The sequence below is a fragment of the Mustela lutreola genome, chromosome 5, assembly GCF_030435805.1.
Source record: "Mustela lutreola isolate mMusLut2 chromosome 5, mMusLut2.pri, whole genome shotgun sequence".
In the NCBI taxonomy this organism is placed as follows: Eukaryota; Metazoa; Chordata; class Mammalia; order Carnivora; family Mustelidae; genus Mustela; species Mustela lutreola.
Window position 1 is genome coordinate 48,163,527 of NC_081294.1, and position 10,460 is coordinate 48,173,986.

The following is a 10,460-nucleotide window of genomic DNA, read 5'->3' on the forward strand; positions in this document are numbered from 1 at the left end:
CAAGGTTTTTGGAGAACTTACTATGTAGGGGGCTCTATGCCAAGCACCCACACGCACTTGATGCTCACAGACCCCCTTAGACAGGTGTTGCTACCAACCTCATTCATGGAGGAGGAAACTGAGGCTTGGGGAGATTAAGTGAGCCGAGGTGCCAGCCCAGGTCTTCTGACTTTTGCTCGTAATTATTAAGCCATAGAAGTATGTGTGAGCCTGCCTAGTACTTCATGAACTGCCCTTCTGGTCCAGAAATTCAGTCCCTCCCTCCCAAGGAAGCACTGATGCTCCATCTCTAGGCTACCTGCAGCCCATCTTGGGCTTCGTGGAAACGTGGATGGTGGGCTGGGTATGTGGCGCTGGGTCCCATGCTACCTGGAAATGTGACCCCAAGACTCCAGCAGTCTCCGCACTTGGACAAAGATCTAAAGCCTGATGAGAGACCACGCACAACAGCTTCAGGTCTCCATCAGCTCCATCAGCAAACCGGTGGCCTAAAGACTGTATTTGGCCCAGAGAAGTACTTTGTACCATGATTTTTAAAATTCATTTCTTAAGGAATGGCCAAGATTTGAAAATCTAGAGAGCATGTATGAGAACTCAACTTTTCAGCTTTGTCAGGAGATACGGTGAGATGGCCGTTCATGGCCCATACCACCCACCACCCTTAGAGTGTGCCCCTTCAAGCCTGCTGCTGTGCCAACCCTGGGGATGGGAGGGGGTGGGGGTGCGGGATTTGGTGTCTGAAGAAGGCCTTAGCTAGAGCAGGCCCTTGCTTTACACTCTGTTCCACCTCCATGAACACAAGCTCCTTCCTGACACTGGGACATCACAGAAGCTGTCCCTGGGCCTGTTTGCTGAAATTCACCTCTTCCATAAAACAGTTGTACTATCTGATCCGTAAAAGCCCTCCTAGCTTTTCAGTGTTCCACACCTGAACCCAAATAGGTAACAAGATGAGTTCTCCCAGGGGAAACACTCATTTCTGGACACCCACTTTGTTCTTATTCTCTGCCTTTATATACTTGGAAGGAATAAAATTGACCCCTACCTTGACCACCACCAAAAGTCAGGGGACAAATTCTGAAATGCCTCAAAAAGAATTAGGTCATACCTTATATTAATTAATTTGGGAGGCAAAATATGTCATGATTAGTTTTGTTATATTCAGAGATTCAGCCAAAGCCCACCAGGTCAGTGATAAGGATTTTTCTAATTTAATTCGATCCTACTAGTTATTATCCATATATGGAGACTAATGGGACATGACTTAATAAACCAAGAATGAAAAAACCCAGGATTGTGCAATCAGGTAGAGAGACAGGTAAATAAGCAACTAATAAAACTGGACAGAATGATGTAAATGGTAAATATATAATTAGATTGTGTCACTCTTCCCCTTACAACACTCCCATAACGGTCTCAGAAAATTTAAAAACAAAAGCACTCACTTTCTACCCAGATGTACAAAGTCCCCCACAGTGATCTGGATTTCTTCTGCGTCTCTCTCCCCTGCCACATGGTTCCCACCATTTGAGATTCTTTCAAATGTGTCCCCACATTAGGACTTTTCCCCTAGTGGGGCCCTCTGCCTTGATCCCCATTCCTTTACCCCATCAGTTTCAGATTTCTCCTTTTCTTCTCAACCTCTTCTTAAATGTCGCCTTCTGAGACATCTCTCTGTCCCTCTGTCTAAAGGAGCCAACCAGTCACTCTACTACACTCTCCCATTTACCAATGCAGCATTTATTCCCTTGTTTCCCTTAATTGTGTGTGTGTGTGTCTGTTGTCCATCCTCCCTTTCTCTTGTACTGTTAGAACCTTTCACAAAGATAGGGTTATTCCAGAACATGGGTGTTATGCAACATAGTAGCTGCTAGCCGCATCTGACTACTGAGCACTGGATATGTAACTAGTACAACTGTACTAGTTGTAACTAGTACAACTGTACTAGTTGTAACTAGTACAACTAGTACAAGCATTTTTTTAAAAATGCTTAATGTAATTTAATTTTAATTAATTTAAACAGCCATGCATGGCTCTGGTCTTAGAAAATACTCAATTCTAGACCATAATCTCCTCTAAAATGGTATTCCTACTGTATTCCTGAAACACTGTAAGGGATCCAGTTAGTACTGATTAAATATATTAATGGAAGCACAAAGGCATGGGGAGGTGATCATTCAGTGACTGGGGTGTGGGGGCAGGGGAGACAGGAGGGAGTGGCAGAAAAATCCCTTAAAAAAGCAACATGTAAGGTTCATCATCAGAAAATGGGGGAAGGGCAGAGGGTGTTTTAAGTGGAAGAAATCATGAGCAAGAGCCACAATGGGGATACAGAACCAAGGTTCTGAGTGGCCCACTGACTGTACAATTTTGTAGGACTGAATTTTCTGGCAAGTCCATCTCCCATGACAACCTCTATTGTGTCCTAAAGGCCCTCCAATAGCACAGTTTTGTTCTGTTTTAATTTGAACCAAACAACCTCCATGATCACTACTCTTTAGTGCCAACCTTGTGACCCCTGGAAGGCTCCATACCAAGTTAAGGGGTAAGGCCCAATGGGTGACAAGGCTCAGGCAGCAAACATGAATTTCCAGCTGCTTCCTCTACCTAAGGAGCGGCCAGCAGGTGCACCGAAGTGATGGCATCAGGCTTACCTTTGAGAGGGGCTCTGGAGCTGCTACGTTGAGAAGCACGAAGACCTGTCAGGAGACTTTTGGAGCATGTCAAGAGAGAGGAAAGGATGAAGAGTGGATCGTTCAGGCTCTAGATGTTTACAAAGCAGAGCAAACAGGATTTCCTACAGGATATGAGGTGTAGGCGCTTGAACATGACTCCGAGGGATTTGGGCCTGAGCCAATGGACCAACTGGAAGTGCCACCAACTGACCCAGGGAATGCTGCATGTGATGCAGGCTTGGGAAGGACCAGCCTGGATTTTCAAAGTGTTGAGTTTAGGGGGAGGCTGTTGGGAGTTCAGGAGATGGGTCTAGGACAAAGATACGTATCTGGGAGTCATTGGTACAGAAATGGTATTTTAAAGTCATAAACCTGGACGAGATGCTCAAAGGAATGCTTGTGGCTAAGGATTAGGTGTGGCGGGGGGCGGGGGTGGGTGCCTTCCCGAGAAAGTTGGAGCAGGAGAGGCACCAGCAAGCACACAGAAGCAAAGCAAGGAGGTGGGAGGAAAAGCAAAAGATCAATGGGATCCCGCAAGTCAAGTGAAAAAATGCATCCGATGAAGAGGCAATGATCACGCAGCAACCGTTGCTAAGGCAAAGGATGAGATTTGTCCAAAGGATGGAGCCACCTGAGAATCACTCATGACCTTAGCAAAAGCAGGTGTGGGGAAGAGCCGCTGAGCAACCGTTTACTTTCCCAACGGACGTTACCCCTCAGAGAAAGACATCCACAAAGAAAGGGAAAATCGAGAGAGCCCTGGAGACAGGGAACTCTTTCAGGGAGTTTTACAGGGAAAAAGGAATGGAAGAGGGAGTTGGGGAACAGGGTCAAGAGAAAGATTTTGAAAATGATAAAAAAAAAAAAATAGCAGCCCGTTTGTATGATTTGGAGATGACCCAGAAGAGGAAGAAAAACTGACTCAGGGTGAGGGGAAATGTGTGGAGTAATGGAGGGATGAGATCCAGTGCCCCAGGAGGGACTTCACTTAGACACGTCCAGAGCAGCGCATCTGTAAGAACAAATGGATGCAGGACTAATGTAGGACCATCTGGCAGCAGGAAGGTGCCCCGGGAGGTGGGGGCAAGAAAAGGAGACCAGCCCAACAAGCTGGCGCTACTCCCTGGCTACCCTACCCTCAGGCACAGGCGGTGGGGGAGGGGTGGGAGACTCCATATCCCGGTACCTTTTTTTAAAAAAATCTTTTCCAGTCTATCCCCTTCCTCTAAATAATCTAATCAAGTGTCTCCCCCCACCTTAAAAGTATTCAATGGCTTCCCAATGCCCAAGCCCAAACTCTGAAAGCTGCCCACCGCCCCCCAAGCTGACCACACCCTTTGACTCCCAAGCCTCACAAAACTAAACTAAACCCACATCAGCTAAGTTTTCTAAGCACAACAGCCTCTGACGCAGAAGCGACCATGATGAAACCTGCGAAAAGTCAGAAGCCAAAACGAGGGTCTTCCTCGACGGTTCATCACACTTTATACAAGTAGTTATCTTTTACAGCTTACAAGTATTTTTACAAATCACAAAAGTCAGTAAGCCAAACTGCCAGTGTAGCTGTGCTCAAGACACACATATTCCCACCTCCATGGTGTTATATAATACCCACGGCACAGAGGAGGGGAGGCCCAACAAAGGTATGTGTTGACTCTGAGGTCACAGAGCCTTCAAGTAAGCCTCAATAAATATGGCTTCCTCCACAGTTACACTATTCCTCTCACGGATGTTGCCCAGGAAAAGCATAAAAAACAACTCAGACAGTGAAAAACGATCATGATTCTATTTGAATGAGAACCTACTTCCAAAGAAATACAAAGATTTACCCAACTTTAAGTGAATTTCCCCTAGTTCCTCTTGGCCTAGTCATCACTGTCCTAAGAGCCTGCATAATACTGAGAAGCTCCAGCAACAGAGCTTCTGGTTTCCAGAGGACTTACCTACCTACAGGTACGCCAGGACGGAGTTTTCCAGCTTCTCTGGTGGTCTGTCACCAAGCCTCCATCAAAGGATTTTATGCAGAAGGACGGCTTTCTCCCAGCATTCCATTCTTTATCTCTTTTGCCACACCCATCTCTTTGAAAGCAAAGTTTCTCCAATCTCTCAGTCTTTTCTGCTGGAACTGATCTATTGACTAACTCACAGAGGTTATAAGGAGATGCAAGTGTGCTGTTCTCTCTGCTTGTCCATGTTCTCTGCTAGGATGTTTTCAAAAGATTCAGCAAAGATCTTGATATTACGTCAGGCTCCAGACCCAGAAAGTTATAGAGACTTTGAGACTTCTTCCACATGAAGGGTCCTTAAACGGGCACCAAACCCCTCAATCTTACAGATGAATACAACAAAGAATAAAAAGAAGAAGAGTATGGGACCCATAGAGGTCACTCAGGTCAGATGGGATAGTGAGAGCCAGGTTTGCCTACTCTACTATTCTTGTCACTCAACAAACATGATTTCACCAAGTGTTTATTAAGCGCCCACGCTAGACAACAGAACACTCTAAGCACATAAAGCGAATCTCCAGTCTCTGCCCTCGGAAGTTTAGGAAAACAAGCTGCCACCTTTAATAAGAAAGAGGTAAAGCTATACTATGCTCCAATTGAATTTATATATTCATCTTTCGGAATAATAACATGCCAGTGAGACTGAGTTTGGAAGCCATGGATGACAAGGTCAGAAGGCTGGCCGTGAGCCGAGCTCCTGCTCGCTCGCTAGGGGGCACTGTTTGCATAAAGCAGAAGGTTTCCCCAACACCTTTTGCCATTATAGGCCCTTTTTTTCCTGCCTGAAACTAAAACAATGTTATCTACTTAAAAACGACCACAGCACTGACTGGTTTTTGGATTAAAACCTCCAGTCCTCACCTGTGTCTCTTTGTATGATCACGGGATCCTGAGATGTTTCATTCACACCCATTTTAGGGGAGCTGGGGGATCAGAGACAGGTTTTTGTCAGATAGGGTTAGGGTGATTTTCCAAAGGACTCTACCAAACCAAGACCATTGCAGAACTCCGGCAACAAGTCCAACACACTGTTTTGATAGTAGCAGTTCGGCAAAATATACACTAGGCTCTATCGAAACCCTTGGCAGAGCACCGTGTTGGCAATGGGCATTGCAATTTTCAACAATATCCATGACACCCTCTGCTCAGTAATAATATATTTTGATAGAGTGTCAACATTTTATTGGAACACTCACATAGAACTGTTTCCAAGAAATATTAACTGGGGAAAAAAAAGAACCTCACACAACAATCTATTTCAGAGAAATCCATTTTTGTAAAAACACCATGACCAAATGACAGCATACACATATGCATGTGTATCTACATGCCAAAGTCGAGGCAAAGGAGATGGGGGTACCATCCAACATGCTCAGTGTCCTCTCTGGTAGGGGGGCAAGCAGAGGCAAGGGGAACTTTCAGTTTAAAGCTGTGCATATACCAGTTCAGTATTTTTTCTTTAAAGATTTTATTTATTTGACAGAGAGAGACACAGTGAGAGGGGGAACACAATCAGAGGGAGTGGGAGAGGGAGAAGCAGGCTTTCCGCTGAGCAGGGAGCCAGATTCGGGGCTCAATCCCAGGACACTGGGATTATGACCTGAGCCGAAGGCAGATAGATGCCTAAGAACTGAGCCACCCAGGCACCCCCACTTCAGTATTTTTTTTTAAAAAATCTTTTTTTTGAGGGAGAGAGAAAAATGCAGGGACAGGGGGCTGGTGCACAGAGGGAGAAGCAGGCTCCCCGCTGAGCAGAGATCCCAAGCTGGACTCCATCCAGGACCCCAAGATCATGAGCAGAAGGCAGACCCTTAACCAAATCAGCCACCCAGCTCTATCATTTCAGTATTTTCAGTACAAAGTGCCGGTGTACTGCTTATACAATGTATGTGAAATGTTTTAACTAAAGAAAAATTTTAAAAAATCAAGCGAGTCCCCAAACTGCATATTCCTACAAAAGCAGAAGTCTTTTACATTCGTGTAACATATTTTTCACAACCTAATTACAGCCATTCTTCTCTTTATCCCAGATGGAAAAGAAAGCAGCTTAGGTTGCCTAAAGCCACATTCAGACATCACCAAGCACATAGAAAGATGGCAGATTATGAAATAATGCTTTAATCAATAAACAAGTGCTTATATCGTAAAGTGCACGTTTTTCTACAAAATAGAAAATACCTCAAGTCACTCTGTTTATTCATGGAGGGAATGGCTCTGCCATTAGAATCTGTGACACTTCATGTATTCACCCAATTAACAATTTTTTAAAAGATTTTATTTTTTTATTTATTTGACAGACAGAGATCACAAGTAGGCAGAGAGGCAAGCAGAGAGAGAAGAGGAAACAGGCTCCCTGCTGAGCAGAGATCCTGATATGGGGCTCCATTCCAGGACCCTGGGATCACAACCCGAGCCGAAAGGCAGAGGCTTTAACCCACTGAGCCACCCTCGTGCCCCCCAATTAACATCTTTTGAGCACCTACTATGTGCCAGGCCATCTTTATCCTATTAGAGTTCGTTGGAATTTTAGAGTCAAATTAAGGAAAGAGTAAAGACAAAGACTAGAATGGGAAGGAAAGAGGGGAAAAAAATGAAGATATCACCAAAAAAATACTTTTCTGTATTATTCAGAATCTAGCGGGCCGGTCTGCTATCTGCTTATGGTCTTTCATTGTAATCAGTTGCTTCACGCTAGGGCTGCCCTGATGAATGCTGACTTCCTTGAGGGAAAAACTTACAAATCTTTGTTTCTGTGGCACCTGTGTCATGGTTTGAGTTTGCCATGGAGCAGGTGGAGATTCATCCTGTGGGCTAGTCTACATACGCTGGTCGGGCACCTGCTCCAAGCCAAGGGTTGTATTGGGCATCTGGGATGGGAGACGAAGGATAGAATGCACTGCAGTTGAGCCTTGGAGAAGACAAATCACACGCCGAAAAGGTAAACAAATAAGGGAATCTCCATCTCAAACTATGTAGGATGTAAACTAGACCAAAGCTAGGCAGGTTGTGGTACTTCTCGATTGGATGGTCTGGGAAGCCCTCAGCTGCCATGGAACCAGGCAAGACGAGGAAGGCAGCTCTGCAAAGGGTCTGAGAGAAGTATTCCAAACAGAGGGAACAATTCCGCTGCAAAGGCGCTGGAACCAGAAAGAACTTAATTTGCTTTGGAAGCAGAAAGCAGCCCAGCGTGGCTGAAATAGAGTGAGTAAGAAGACGTTGGTGAGGTCAGAAAATATCCAGTCCCATGAGAAGCTGTTGAAAAGTTTTGAATAACAGAGCAATTGCACCTGGTTGATGATGACTTTACAAAAGAAAATACTTGGGCTGCTGTGTAAGGAGTAGGAGATCCCTAGGAGAGCAAAAGTGGAATGGGGGGGTCTCGGCAGGAAGCTGTTTCTGGGATGGATGAGGGGGCGCATGGATGGAATGAAAGAAGGAAAAGAGGAAGAGAGGGAGGAACGGAGGAATGAGGAGGGAGGGAAAGGGGACGAGCAGAAGGAAGGAAACGAATGAGTGAGTGAATGATAACTGTGACTACAACGCAACAAGGCCTGTCAGAGTCTCCTAGCCTATGTATTTTTAGCTTAAACTGGTTCCTTTTTTAAAAAAGATTTTATTTATTTATCTGACAGACAGAGATCACAAGCTGGCAGAGAGGCAGGCAGAGAGAGAGGAGGAAGCAGGCTCTCTGTCAAGCAGAGAGTCCGATACAGGGCTCGATCCCAGGACCCCGGGATCATGACCTGAGCCGAAGCCAGAGGCTTTACCCCATTGAGCCACCCAGTTGCCCCCTTAAACCGATTCTTAAGTCAAATTTCAAAAAAAAAACAAAAATAATTCTGAGATGAAAGAACATTGCTGGAGTAAATAGTTTTCTAAAATGTCTGTTAATATACATTTAGCAATACAGTGATTGGCTATAGTGGCTTAATTTAATAGGTATTAAAATACTTATTTTAAAAATATACTGTTCTGGGGCACCTGGCTCAGCTCAGTGGGTTAAGCCTCTGCCTTCGACCCAGGTCATGGACTCAGGGTCCTGGGATTGAGCCCCACATTAGGCTCTCTACTCATAAATAAAAAATCTTTAAAAAAATATTGTCCTATAATCATAATACTTGAAACACAATAATTACTTTTGACACTACAATTCCATACCTATGCCTTGGAAGTACACACATACACATAGGTCTTTGTATAAAGAATGTTCTTTGCAGCCTTATTTGCTAAATATCTATGCATGGGGAAATAATTTAATAGATGATGAAGATTTGTTCTACTTAATACTACCATTATCTCAGTGAAGGCTTTTGTCCCATGTAATCTGACATAAACCAATCACCTTTTTCAAACAGTGGAAAAAGTAAATTGCAATGTGTGTCTTTGTGTGTGTATGAGAGAGAACAGGGAATCATCTAGAACTGTACTAATACTGTAGCCACTAGCCACATGTCACTATAAGGCACTTAAAATGTGACTAATCAGAAATGAGATGTGCTCTAAATAAAAAATACTTACTGGAGTTTCAGGCATAAAATGGGGGAAAAAGGAACTTATTAATGATGTTTGTATTTATTCTACACTAAAATAATACTTTAGATGGCTGAGTTAAAAAAAATCTATTAAAAATTAATTTCACCTGTTTCTACTTACCTTTTTAAATGTGGCTAGATATTTTTAAAATTACCTATGTGGTTTTCATTATATTTCTACTAGATGGTGTTGGCCAAAAAGAATGAAGCAATAACAGTGATTCCTCCTGGGCATTGGGATTGGGGAGAAACTTTGATAAGGAGGACAGGGAATAGGAATGCTGACCTTTAACCTAAACTCTGTTTTATTTATCAAAAAGCACTTAACTTAAAATTTTAAAAATCAATAACAGAATTCCAAAATCTGTAGTTAATAGTGTTATAGCAATGCTAATATCTTAGTTTGGGCAGAGGTACCATGGTTATGTACACTGTTAACATTAGAGGAAACTGGTGAATGAATATAGGAACTCTGTACTATCATTGCAATTTTTCTGTAAACCCTAAAGTATTTCAAGATGACAAGTTCAAAAACAATAATAAGGGAAACAAGCAATCTAACAAGATGTGTGTCTTCCACTTCATAGAGATTCTTACTTACATCTTAATATACTGTAAAGCTCCATATCAGCTGTCTAACCCAGAGTGCCCCTTGTAAACACATTTGCTTAAAATAAGAAAGCTAGGATAACGTCCTATTTCTTGGTTTTTACCTGAGATTCTGTTAGGTTGGATGATTCTTTTCTCCCATGGTGATCAGAAGCTATTTGGCTGCTGTTTACATAATAGGAATTTTTGTTGAAGGTTGCTGGAGAGAATGATGGAAGGCACCACTCCCCTGCAAGAACCTTCCAGAGATCCCATAGCCTAAAGCTTTTAAGCTCCTTCCCCTTGGATCCCTACTTTAACTGTCAGATTCAACCAATACTAAGGTCAAGAGATGTTTTCTAAGTCATAGTGGTGAACTTTGGGATAAAGAAATGAATAAAAAAAATCTGCATTATAATATAGCTATAATATATTACAGTATATAGTCTATTTGTTACAATATAGCAAAACTGTGGGAAAAAACTTTCCCCTCATTTTTACACTTGTTACTTTTTACTGAAGTGTTTTCTGAACAAGAACTAAATTCAGCTGCAATTAATCAGTAAGGGCAAATGAAGCTGCACATAAAATTTAAAACAGATTAGATACAGATGTACAGATTATAGATATTTCAGAGCTGACCAAAAGAAGGTAAACAC